Source organism: Anguilla anguilla, chromosome 2 (assembly GCF_013347855.1).
Source record: "Anguilla anguilla isolate fAngAng1 chromosome 2, fAngAng1.pri, whole genome shotgun sequence".
Classification (NCBI taxonomy): domain Eukaryota; kingdom Metazoa; phylum Chordata; class Actinopteri; order Anguilliformes; family Anguillidae; genus Anguilla; species Anguilla anguilla.
The window spans coordinates 72,830,807-72,843,259 of NC_049202.1; the positions used below are offsets into that span (position 1 = coordinate 72,830,807).

Here is a 12,453-nt window from a genome sequence, read left to right on the forward strand (position 1 = left end):
ACGCACTGGTCATTTTTACATGTGGAAAATCAATCAGCAGCTGCCTCTACTTATGAAGGCTATAGCCCAGTCAAAAACGCCAGCCCGCGGGTACTGTCCCTTTAACGAGGGCGTTTTGTAATGCAATGTGAAAGAATGTCCTTTAAAATAAATAAATAAATAAATAAGTGCCCCGTCCCTTTAAACCCTTTTTGCCAGTTGCGTAGATCCTTCATGAATGAAACCACGTGACCAAACATCATATGACGTCTGGCTCCGGCACAAGGCAGAGAAATCAACAAGCAGAAGGCGAGGGAGTAAATTTTACAAATTACTCAGAAATAGAAGGACTTCTCTTAAAGCAACAAATAAACAAACAAACAAGAAACGACACTTAATAGCGGACACCCGGTGGTGCGAAAGCGTGTCCTCCTTGACTTCGGTGAGTCAGATCGCATTTTAATATCGAAGAGTCACGACACGTTTATTTAAAGGAGTTCTGTTAAATAGCAATTTTGCTGAGTATGCCGCGCGTGCTTTTGCGTTCCCTTCTAGTCTGCTGTGTGTGTGTAGGGTTGCTGGCAACCGACGTGCCGATATATGCGTGTGCGTGTGCGTGTGTGTGAGTGTGTGTGTGTGTGTGTGTGTGTGTGATCGAGAGAGAGAGAGAGAGAAGTAACTGGGCATGCTGATTCATCGGGTCATTAGCCATGCAAAGCGAAGGGCACTCCAAGATATAGAGACCGGGCGCGTTTAACAAAGACTGAGCTTACGATCTTGGGTAGCCGGGCGCTCGAAAAATCAGTCCGCGGGGGAATCCCTGCCCTGCTTCAGTTGCAGCGCAGGTGCCGCTGCTGGCGCGACTGGCGGACAGAGAAGACCACGGCACCGGCGCAGATACGGCGTAGGAGATGGCGAGAAATGTGCAAGCTAGTTAGTGATCTGGCGCGAGATACCTAGCCAGCAGGAGTTGGAGGGGAAAAAAACCTGCTGTTTCATCAGAACGGCGCGCGCTGAACAGCGTGCGTATACCCACCCTGCACGGCTGCGGTCAGGCGCTCTACCAGGACAGGTTGGCTGCCTTGTTTTCTGAAGAGGTAAGATTAGCTACACATTTCTTTCCTGCACTGGGTTCCTTTTTTAGACATTAGTGTATAACTTGGCTAAATGTCCAGACATTGTTGCGCCGATACTTAACGTTAGCGAGATAGCGGCTTACAATTATGAACCTTCAGTGACAGTTGTATTCCGTCCCTGGCTGCGAACACTAAAGCTAGCTTGTTTGCTAGCCCGTCTGCATTTGGTGTAGAAACGCAACAAACCTGGACTAGCTGTTATCACATGGATAGCTAACTAGCCACTTGTTTAATATGCGCTATCTTTAGTAACCAAAGCGCTGACATTTCAACGGCATTTCATATTGAGAATGCCTGTTTTTGCTGTTGCTCGCCAGCTTTACAAGAGCCGCGCTCGCTTTTGTCGACTTGCTTTTTTAAATGTACAAATCGCGTGGCAAATGTACAAGCTGGCAAGCTGAATTTAACCAATTCTCCCAATTTACCTTCAGCGTTGTTGGCATGCTGATGAATTGGAAAGGGGAAAAAAACAAAACAGTTTTATTTTTATTTTTTTGCATTGTGCATTGAATGATTCAGGTATGGAGTGTTGGAGATGCTGATTCATCACAACGTTGAATTTTGACGTTTGCGAGTACAAGGCATGGGGTGCCATGGCAACATGGCACCAGCGGACAAAGGTCTGGTGCTAGGATAAGGATCGATGATGTTTATTAGCAGCGCGCGACCGTGTCCCGTTACCTCCGGCAGACCACCCTGGAATACCGCCGAGCAAAAAAACCTGCTTTATAATAATTTACTCCGTGCATCTAAGGTGGCGTGGATGGCAGCGGACCTGTGACAAAATGTTCGGCGGGCTAAATCTGTGCGCAGTATTGAAGGGGGGGGGGGGGGGGGGGGGTCTGCTTCATGCTTCATGCTTCAATGTTGTGTCACTATGTTTGAAGGGTATTTCCATATCAAGTCTGGAGGCATTCAAGGATGAACTGAAAAGGAGAACTGAAACAAGGGGCTTCACCCTGGTTACAGAATGTCTTTCGAAGTGATGCTGTGGAATTTACTATCAGCTTAGAAATGTTAAATTAACCCCCCCCCCCTCACCCCCCCCAAATAAAAAATGAAATAAGATTAACGTTGACTTTTAAACGATCTAACTCTTGGCACGGTTTTGATTAGCAAACACTTGCAGGTTGCTTGTTTTTGAAGAGCTTGTCTGCCATTGAAAAGAGGTTTTGTTGTTATTTTATTGCTTATATTTCTTGATAGCTTTCCTTTTTCTGTCGCTGTTCACTGCCACAGGTAGGGAGGTTGAACAGGTACCTGTACGCTGTGGGTCTGTCTAAGGTGTCCTCACCTGGAGTCGTACACGTCCTGTAGTAAAACAGCATGGCGTTAAAGCAAATCTGATCAGGTCCCGAAAGTAGGTTACACACCTGTGGCTGCGGAGATGGCGGTGGCCCGCTGTGTTTTCACTTTCTCCATACTGGAATTTACTGCATGGGCAGTCTGCTTATTTCCCTCTCTGTCCCTGTCCCCCCCTCCCTACTCCCCACTCTCTCTGTCTTCAGCTCTCTCTCCCCCTCTCTCCCCCTCTTCCTCTCCCCATCTCACTCGCTCACGCTGTTTAATCTCAGTGAGAAGCTGACCGGTGCCACAGGGCACTGTTAGCCGCTTCTTTCCCCTCCTTCTTGCTGATGCGGGGCTTGTTTTTTTTTTTTTTTTCTTTTCTTTTCTTTTTTTCCTTTTAAAAAGACAACTGTGGGATTTGCAGGAGCGGAGGAGCGGGAGTCTTTTGTCTTGGAGGCGTTTGCCGATGTGCTGAGGCTGGGGAAAGGCTGCTTCCCCTGGCAGACGGTGTCCTCACCTGTTACTCCAGCTCCAGCATCCCGCTCCCTCTCACCTGCGCTCCGCCGAGAGACGCCGGCGACGAGCCTCCCAGGTGTGCGCTCTGGCGCCAGCGGCCCAGGCAGCCAGTGACAGGCCAGCACCAGCGCAGGCAGCCAATGAGAGGCCAGCACTAGCGCAGGCAGCCAATGAGAGGCCAGTACCAGCGCAGGCAGCCAATGAGAGGCCAGCACCAGCGCAGGCAGCCAATGAGAGGCCAGCACCAGTGCAGACAGCCAATGAGAGGCCAGGGCCAGCAAAGGCAGCCATTGAGAGGCCAGCACAGGGCAATGCCTTTGACTCAGAGGGTGTGGTCAGCCTGGCATAGAGCAAGATCAGTTTGGAAAGTGTCAAAAGCTATTAATTGGAACGTTCTCCAACTAGTTTGCTGAGAGCTGTCACGTGCTGTATAGGTGTATTTCCCTGTTCTTTCACTGGTTGTCATGTTTCCTTAATAGATTTACCTGTAAAAATGGCCTGCCCGGTGTTCTTGCTGATATACCTCTCTGATGGGGGGGACCTGCAATAATTTCAGGACCACCGTCCAGCCTGATTGGCTCTGTGTGATCTTTATTTGGCGAGAGTTTACTATTTAAAAGAAAACTAGGATATTTAATAAAGGATTATAATTGGCACGTCAAGCTGCTATTATTCTCATGTGATTCTTACTGGAGCTTGGAGTTCCAAATTCTCGGGGGGCGTGGCTAGTTGGGGGTGAGTGGTGTATGGGGGTGATATGGGTTTTTTTTTTTAAAAGTCTTTTGAGAAGCTTAACCCAGGAAAAGTGCATTGGTTGGTCACGCAGAGCATTCACAGTGGCCGCGTTAAAAAACGGCACACTTGCCTACTGTTTAGTGTACAACAATGTATACTCAATAGTAGGGAAGTGTGCTGTTTCGGACACAGCCGGTGTGTAAGGTTTTGTGAGGAGTTAGAGTTTTTCCACCCCGGCACTCCACCCCCAGGATTGTAGTTACCCATGACCCTTTTGAAGCATCAGTTTGTTTCAAATGTCTAAGTCAGTGTTCTAGAACTAGTAGTGATTGTGACATCAGCATCGGAATGTTCAGTTAAGAACTTTTTTTTTTTAAAGCACAATTTGTGACCTCACACTTTAAAGGCTTAGCTAAATTTAAAAGGAAGTTCTCTCAGAAGTCGTAGAATGTGCCGTGTGGAAGAAGGATGTCCAAAGTGTGTGTGTGTGTGTGTGTGTGTGCGTGTGCGTGCGTGCGTGCGTGCGTGCGTGCGTGCGTGCGTGCGTGCGTGCGTGCGTGCGTGCGTGCGTGTGTGTCGGGCTGTGTCCTGTCCCAGCCTGTATTCTCTCAGACTGCCCACCCCTCTCCCGTATCTCGTGTTTCTGAGATGCAATTAACAGCTTTTTGTTATTGACCTCAGCATGGCAGAAATGGCGGGATTTGCACGGGGAGTCGTTTGGGGTTCGGGGTTCGTGTTTGAATCGGGGTGTGGGTCTGAGCTCTGGTGGGATAGGAGCTTGTGGGCGGGGTTGGTGTGGAAGGGGGTGGGTTGCATTGTCTTTGAAGCAACAGGAGTTAATGTGTGTGTGTGTGAGTGCATGCATGTGGGTGGGTGTGTGTGTGTGTGTGCATGCATGCAGGTGTGTTTGTGCGTGTGTGTGCGGGTGTGTGTGTGTGTGTGCGTGCGTGTGTGTGAGCGCGTGTGCGTGTGTGCGCGTACGTGCATGTGTGCGGGTGTGTGTGTGTGCGTGTGTGTGTGCGGGTGTGTGCGTACATGCGGGTGTGTGTGTGTGTGTACGTGTGTGTGTGCGGGTGTGTGTGTGCGTGTGGGTGTGTGTGCGTGTGTGTGCGTGTGTGTGTGTGTGTGCGTGCATGTGGGTGTGTGTGTGTGCGGGTGTGTGCGTGCATCCGGGTGTGTGCGGGTGTGTGTGTGTGTGTGTGTGCAGGTGTGCGTGTGTGTGTGCGTGTGTGTGTGTGTGTGTGAGTGTGTGTGCGGGTGTGTGTGTGTGTGTGCGGGTGTGTGTGCGTGTGCGTGTGAGTGCGGGTGTGTGTGCGTGTGCGTGTGTGTGAGTGTGTGTGTGTGCGTGTGTGCGTGTGTGTGCGTGTGTGCGGGTGTGTGTGCGCATGTGTGCGTGTGTGTGTGTGTGTGTGTGTGTGTGAGTGTATGTGTGTGAGGCTCTGTTGAGGGAGCTGCAGAGGGGGGTTGCAGGTTTTATTATTTCTGGTGATGATGAAACTCCCTGTAAGAGCAGCAGGTCCTGTGCTGCGGCTGCTGCAGAGGATTCGGGGGGGGGGGGGGGGGGGGTCTTAAAGCTGCCCTCAAACTGCACCAGGCATGGAAAACAGTGGGAGCGCCTTCTCACACCCCACTCACACACTCACTCACATACACCCAACTCACCCCCCCCCACTTACACACTCACTCACTCACACACTCACACACTCACTCACTCACACACACCCAACTCACCCCCCCAGTCACACACTCCCATTCTCTCTCACACCCCACTCCCCCCCCCCCCCCCACTCGCCTCAGCCCAGAGGACAGCACCGTGTCGCCCCTCGTTCAGGCAGGCAGCCCGGTTTTGGGTTTTGGGTTTTGGGTTTTGGGTTTTGGGTTTTGGGTTTTGGGCTTTGGGTTTTGGGTTTTGGGTTTTGGGTTTTGGGTTTTGGGGCGGTGTGGCGGGTCTCTCAGCCGGGCCCCCTCCCCAGTGTGCGGCTGGGTGCTGTGAGCTCCGTGGGACCCTGTGCCCCTCAGTGTCAGAGCTCAGGTCACCACTGCTGTACTGGCGGGGATGAGCCGGGCTGTATCGCTAACCCTCCTCAGTGGATCCACTCAATACAGACATGGTGCTCCCGAAATAACACCGAAAGAAAGAAAGAATGACTTAAGAATAAAAGGCAAGTTGCATGGGCCAGTTCCTTCCATCCCTCCATGTCTCCCTCCCCCTTTCTTTTTCTCTCATCGCAATCTTTCTCTTTCTGTCATTTGGTTCCATTAAGTTCCTAATTTCCTAATCTCACTTCTTCACTCTGTCTTCTATCTCTCTCTTCCACTTCACTCACTCTCTTTCTCCTTCTTGCTCACTCTCTTTTCACACTGTCTGGCAACTGGGTTTATAAAGTTCTGTGGACTGGGGGTCAGTGGCATTGAAAATGTTTTGTTAATAATAATAATAATAATAATAATAATAATAATAATAATAATTAACAAAGTGATACAGCTTTATCTCAGGCTGTCCAGTCGTTCAGTGACGACTCAGGCCAGCATGGAGTTATGCTTTTGCAGAATTGTGGGAAATGCGTGTTTGGGAGGGGGGGGGGGGAGTTGGTGTGTTGAAGAGTTTTGGAGGTTTTCGCGGTTGGAGGAAGCAGACATTTTATTTTTGTCTCCAGGTTGCATCATCTCCCCGACGGCGCGCCGCAGCCGCAGTGAATTCGCAATTCGTTTTTCCGGGTTCTTCCGCCCCGGATACAGCGAGGGACCGCAGTGCGCGGGGCGGGGCCCGCGGGCGGGAACGCCGCGTTCCCGTATTCCCGCCGTCCGGAAAGGGGCCCGGGCCGCTGGGCTCCTTCGGCCCGGGCCCTCGCGGAAGGGCGCGGCGCGCGACCCCGCCTCTCACGCTGGAGCCGGTTAGAGCGTGAGAACAGGAAGGAAAAAGGGAGATCACGAAAATGTGGCGTTTACTGTGCAGTAATAGCTTTTTAAACGGAAGGTTAGATTATCCCTGGTTGCAAAATCTGGACTGCGCACCCATGACCCTAAAGTACGCCTCTGAGGGGTAATTCCAGCTAGTAAGAAACACATTAATAAACGTCCATGCATGATAAAGTGCACCGATACTGAATTACATACTTATAAATACACATCCAGCGCCCTATTGGAGGTAAGTGCTTGGATGTTGATTCACTGCCAAGGCAAACATTCATTTACAGCAAACACTTTTAATGCCGTTAACGCCTGAAAAAACACGGAAGGTGGATCTTTGTCTTGAATTCTGATGATCTCATTGTAAATGAAATGTAAGTTAAACAAGAACACAGAAAAATGTAAAAATCCTTGAAGCCCACAAAAAGAAAAAAGAAAGCATTCAGACTGGCAGAATGCATTTACAAACACTGCCGAGCCTCGAAGAAAAGAAAGGCCCAGAGGTCGGGGGGGAGCCGGGGGCCGGGGGGTGGGGGGGGGGGGGGGAGCCTCTCTGTAGATTTTCGTGTCTCTCGCCAGCGCGTGGGGTGCAGTCCTGCCCGTGGATCGCGAGCGCTGAGGCCGTCCGCTCGCTCGACCGCTCCCCTCGTCCACTCGTCCGCTCGCTCGCTCTATAGCCGGGTTCCTCCTGAGATTTCCTCTCCCTGGGGAGTTTTCTCTCACCGCCGTTTGAGGGTTTTCTCCCCACTGGGAGTTTTTTTTATTTATTTATTTATTTATTTATTTATTTTTTTACCTCGTATGATTGCTATTTTGGGGGTTCAGACCTGGTGTTCGCTCTTTCTTGCTCTTATCTGCTGCTCTGTAAAGTGTATTTGTGACAGTTTTATGTATAAAAATAAATAAATAAATAAAATAAAAAACGCTATACACTAATAATAAAATGTGATTTGACTGGACAGCCGCAGTCAGCCCGCTGGATGTTTGCTGAGGTGACGGTCAGAGAGAGACCGTCTGCGGCTCGTCTCTCCCCGCGTGTGAGAAGCCCCGCCCATCCTCCCCTCTCCGTTTAGAAAATCCCCCGGAGGGTTTAAAAAAAGCACGTCACATTTCTGAGATTTCCCATTTCAGACACATGGACCTGCGCTGGGTGGGCTGCCGGGGCCAGTGAGGCCAGCTCTCACTGTGGTTCCTTACGACACCTGTAACTCCAGAGAGACGGGGTCCCTTCCAGAGTCAGAATCACTGACTGATGCGTTTCCACCCAACGCTGCTGAGCAGCTCCGGTGTGCCGTCTGTAATTAAGGCCCGAGCACAGGAACACTGACCATTTTAACGTTTAAACGGTGAAATGTCGGGGGGCCGAGCTGCGTGCCCTCTGCAGCTCCGGCGTTCACACAGCGCACGGCCTGTAGAAGATGGGACGTCGGCCCTCCCTGCGCTTGGAGAAATATTTTTTAAAAAACGACAGTGTCACTGTCAAGGGTGTGACTGCAGGTTAAATTGGGGGGAATAGAAGGCCTGTTTCTCGTAAATGAGTGAGTGTTAAGTCCCTGCCTGTGAAGCGGTGCGGCCTAATGGTGGGGAACGCCAGTGAGCTGTGCGGAAAGCCCAGATGTTGGATCGCGGGTTCTGGTGCCGTCAGGTGGAAAGCCTTTTTATTGGCCTAATAAAAACTGTCCTAAAAACAGACTCCCGCCTTTCGATTCAGGTCGAGCTGCTCCTGACAAAGTGCCGTTGTATCGCCTCTTTTGACTGACTGGAACTGACACACTTACCGAAGGCTCGATGCACGGTGCGTGCTATCGCACACGGGACGAGGTGGGAGAAGCATGGCCGCAATCATGTTGTGACAGACTTGTATCCACATGGGATGAATAAGTGAATAGGCTTTTAGCAGACGCAACATTTGACATAGCAGCATTTCACATAGCGTCCATCTATACAGCTGGATGTCTACTGAAGCTATGCTGGGTGAACCCCTTGCTCAGGGGTACAACGGCAGTGTCCTACCCAGGAATCGAACCTGCGACCTTTAGGTTACGAGACCAGTCCCTTACCCACTATACTGCACTGCTGCCCAGTGATGAGTGATCGCGTGGCGTATGCTGCGCGGAATAGGAATGAGCGCTGAGCAGGCGAGACGCCTCCGCCAACGCTGGGCCTCTATTGGCTGGGCCTCCATTCGCTGGGTCTCTATTGGCTGGGCCTCCATTCGCTGGGCCTCTATTGGCTGTGCCTCTATTCGCTGGGCCTCTATTCGCTGGGTCTCCATTCGCTGGGTCTCTATTGGCTGGGCCTCTATTGGCTGGGTCTCTATTGACTGGGCTTCCATTCGCTGGGTCTCTATTGGCTGGGTCTCTATTGGCTAGGCCTCCATTTGCTGGGTCTCTATTGGCTGGGTCTCTATTGGTTGGGCCTCTATTCGCTGGGTCTCTATTGGTTGGGCCTCTATTGTGTGGGTCTCTATTGGCTGGACCTCTATTGGTTGGGCCTCTATTCGCTGGGCCTCTATTGGCTGGGTCTCCATTCTCTGGGTCTCTATTGGCTGGGCCTCTATTGGCTGGGTCTCTATTGGCTGGTCTGTATTCGCTGGGTATCTATTGGCTGGGTCTCTATTGGCTGGGCCTCCATTCGCTGGGTCTCTATTGGCTGGGTCTCTATTGGTTGGGCCTCTATTCGCTGGGTCTCTATTGGTTGGGCCTCTATTGTGTGGGTCTCTATTGGCTGGGCCTCTATTGGTTGGGCCTCTATTTGCTGGGCCTCTATTGGCTGGGTCTCTATTAGCTGGGCCTCTATTGGCTGGGCCTCCATTCGCTGGGTCTCTATTGGCTGGGTCTCTGTTGGCTGGGCCTCCATTCGCTGGGCCTCTATTGGCTGGGCCTCCATTGACTGGGCCTCTATTGGCTGGGCCTCTATTCTCTGGGTCTCTATTGGCTGGGCCTCCATTCACTGGGTCTCTGTTGGCTGGGCCTCTGTTGGCTGGGCCTCCATTCGCTGGGTCTCTATTGGCTGGGTCTCTGTTGGCTGGGTCTCTATTGGCTGGGCCTCCATTCACTGGGTCTCTATTGGCTGGGCCTCTGTTGGCTGGGCCTCCATTTGCTGGGCCTCCATTCGCTGGGTCTCTATTGGCTGGACCTCTATTCGCTGGGCCTTGTGCGCGGTCTGAAACCGTGGTGCCCCAGTTAGCGCCGCGGTGTGCGGGTTAGCGCTGTGGTGTGCGGGTTAGCGCCGCGGTGTGCGGGTTAGCGCTGTGGTGTGCGGGTTAGCGCCTCGGTGTGTAGGTTAGCCACGCGGTGTGCAGGTTAGCGCCTCGGTGTGTAGGTTAGCCACGCGGTGTGCAGGTTAGCGCCTCGGTGTGTAGGTTAGCCACGCGGTGTGCAGGTTAGCGCCTCGGTGTGTAGGTTAGCCACGCGGTGTGCAGGTTAGCGCCTCGGTGTGTAGGTTAGCCACGCGGTGTGCAGGTTAGCGCCGTGCCCCTGTGTAAAGCTGTGGGAAAAACGCGCGTGGCGTTTCGACGCGGATGTCCTTGTGGCGCGTAGCCGCCAGCGCCGCTGTCCTGGTTTTATAAAAAGAAGGGAGGATGATGCAGCGATCACACCGCCACAGCCCTACTTTTAATGGGGACATTTTCTGTGCGCTTAACAGCTCGAGCCATGAAATCCCCTCCCCCAAACTGATGATAACCCCTCCCCCGAGCTGAAGATTACCCCTCCCCCCCAACTGATGATAACCCCTCCCCCAAACATATGATAACCCCTCCTCCAGCTGATAATAACCCCTCCCCCCAACTGATGATAACCCCTCCCCCAAACATATGATAACCCCTCCTCTAACTGTTGAAAAACCTTCCCCCCAAACTGATGATACCTGCACCTTTCTTTTTGTTAATGCCCTGGTTCTCCCCAGTGTGAAGTGCCAGATTTTATCATTTTTTTAATCAGCGCTCGTTCCCGCCTCCTGCACTGTTGATCCAGGAGAGCGCAGGCATGCGTATGCTGTCCCCCGAAGCGTCTGATACCAGCTGCGATTTGGGCCAGCAAAAGTGCAAGTTAGAGGAACTTCTGGATGGACCATGGGGCCCATCCACACACTGGAGCAAAGCCTTAACAGATACCAGACCATGGGGCCCATCCCCACACTGAAACAGAGCCTTAACAGATACCAGACCATGGGCACATCCACACACTGGAACAGAGCCTTAACAGATACCAGACCATGGGCCCATCCACACACTGGAACAGAGCCTTAACAGATACCAGACCATGGGGCCCATCCACACACTGGAACAGAGCCTTAACAGATACCAGACCATGGGGCCCATCCACACACTGGAACAGAGCCTTAACAAATACCAGACCATGGGGCCCATCCACACACTGGAACAGAGCCTTAACAAATACCAGACCATGGGGCCCATCCACACACTGGATCAGAGCCTTAACAGATACCAGACCATGGGGCCCATCCACACACTGGAGCAGAGCCTTAACAGATACCAGACCATGGGGCCCATCCACACACTGGAGCAGAGCCTTAACAGATACCAGACCATGGGGCCCATCCACACACTGGAACAGAGCCTTAACAGATACCAGACCATGGGGCCCATCCACACACTGGAGCAGAGCCTTAACAGATACCAGACCATGGGGCCCATCCACACACTGGAACAGAGCCTTAACAGATACCAGACCATGGGGCCCATCCACACACTGGAGCAGAGCCTTAACAGATACCAGACCATGGGGTCCATCCACACACTGGAACAGAGCCTTAACAGATACCAGACCATGGGACCCATCCACACACTGGAACAGAGCCTTAACAGATACCAGACCATGGGGCCCATCCACACACTGGAACAGAGCCTTAACAGGATGAGCCACTCAGTAATCCCACCTGAGTAGTTTTTGACACCTTGTATTGACAACTGAAATTCGCATTGCGCATTTTAATGGCACCTTTTAAAATCGTTTACAGTGTTATTTGGGACAGGGCGAAATCGGAGGCTGACGACTTGAACGAGGGGGGAAGAAATCCTTCGCCGCACTAAAGGAAGTCAGGTGGTGTCCTCCAGGCGCTCTCAGGAGGAGGAGTTTTATACTCTTCTCCGCTGCTTACTTATTTTGCTTGTGTAGTGAAATTGTGTGCGACTCCAAAGTTATTTACCGTTGTTTTGTGCTGACCTCAGATAGTGTGGGGCTGGGGGAGGGGGAGGAGCGGAGGGGGGGGGGGGGGGGGGGGGGGGGGGGGTCTCTGAGATTTAGTGAACTTGTCCACGTCTCTTGCGCTGTCTCCTGGGGAGGGAGAGCAAATTAACCTGCAAGGTTCTCTGCAGGAAAACCTTGCTGTGGAAAAAAAAAAAACATTAAAAAAAAGAAATAAAAGGAGTGTGTGAGGAGAAAACCCAAACACGATCCCCTGACACCGCACTTTTTTCTGCTTGTGTTAGGAGATTCGTCATCACACAGAGACTTAGCACCTGAAATGGGAAAATGTTTTTTTCCACTTTCAATACCGCCGATCGTGTTTTCTTGCTGCCAGAAATCTGCTGAGCATTTCCAACCCTCTCCTCTTTTTTTTTTTTTTTTTTTGTCGGTCTTATTTCGCGCTCTGGGTACCTGCCACCGCTCTCCACCCGAGTCTCTTCTTAAAATCTATTTATAAACGGACGCTGCCTCCGCCGTGTCTCTTTCCCGCCGTCGCTCGCGTCTGATTTTTAATTCACAGTTAAACGCGGCGTGTGGCGCGCGCCGCTCGTTTCGATCCTTCGCTTCGCGCAGCGCGAGAGCGCGCGTGTTGGATCAGCCAAATCCGTTCAAGGAGGGGCAGTCTCCCGACCTGTGCGGTGGAGATCGGAGATGACGGTCACGGTGGGGGGGGTTGG

The 12,453-nt window shown here is 51.9% G+C and overlaps 1 protein-coding gene across 4 annotated transcripts in view; it reads left to right on the forward strand.

The window, feature by feature from the left end:
- The first annotated feature begins 232 nt into the window (after positions 1 to 232).
- The window catches only part of mafgb (v-maf avian musculoaponeurotic fibrosarcoma oncogene homolog Gb), a 22,647-nt gene continuing 10,426 nt past the window's right edge, over positions 233 to 12,453 (forward strand). For 2 of the 4 annotated variants that reach the window (XM_035406165.1, XM_035406163.1), the window contains exon 1: positions 233 to 421. The gene's annotated coding sequence lies outside the window, so the exon portion shown is untranslated. Of the gene's footprint in view, positions 422 to 615; positions 1,077 to 12,453 lie in introns of those variants that run through there. The other 2 variants (XM_035406162.1, XM_035406161.1) reach the window with 2 other exon arrangements.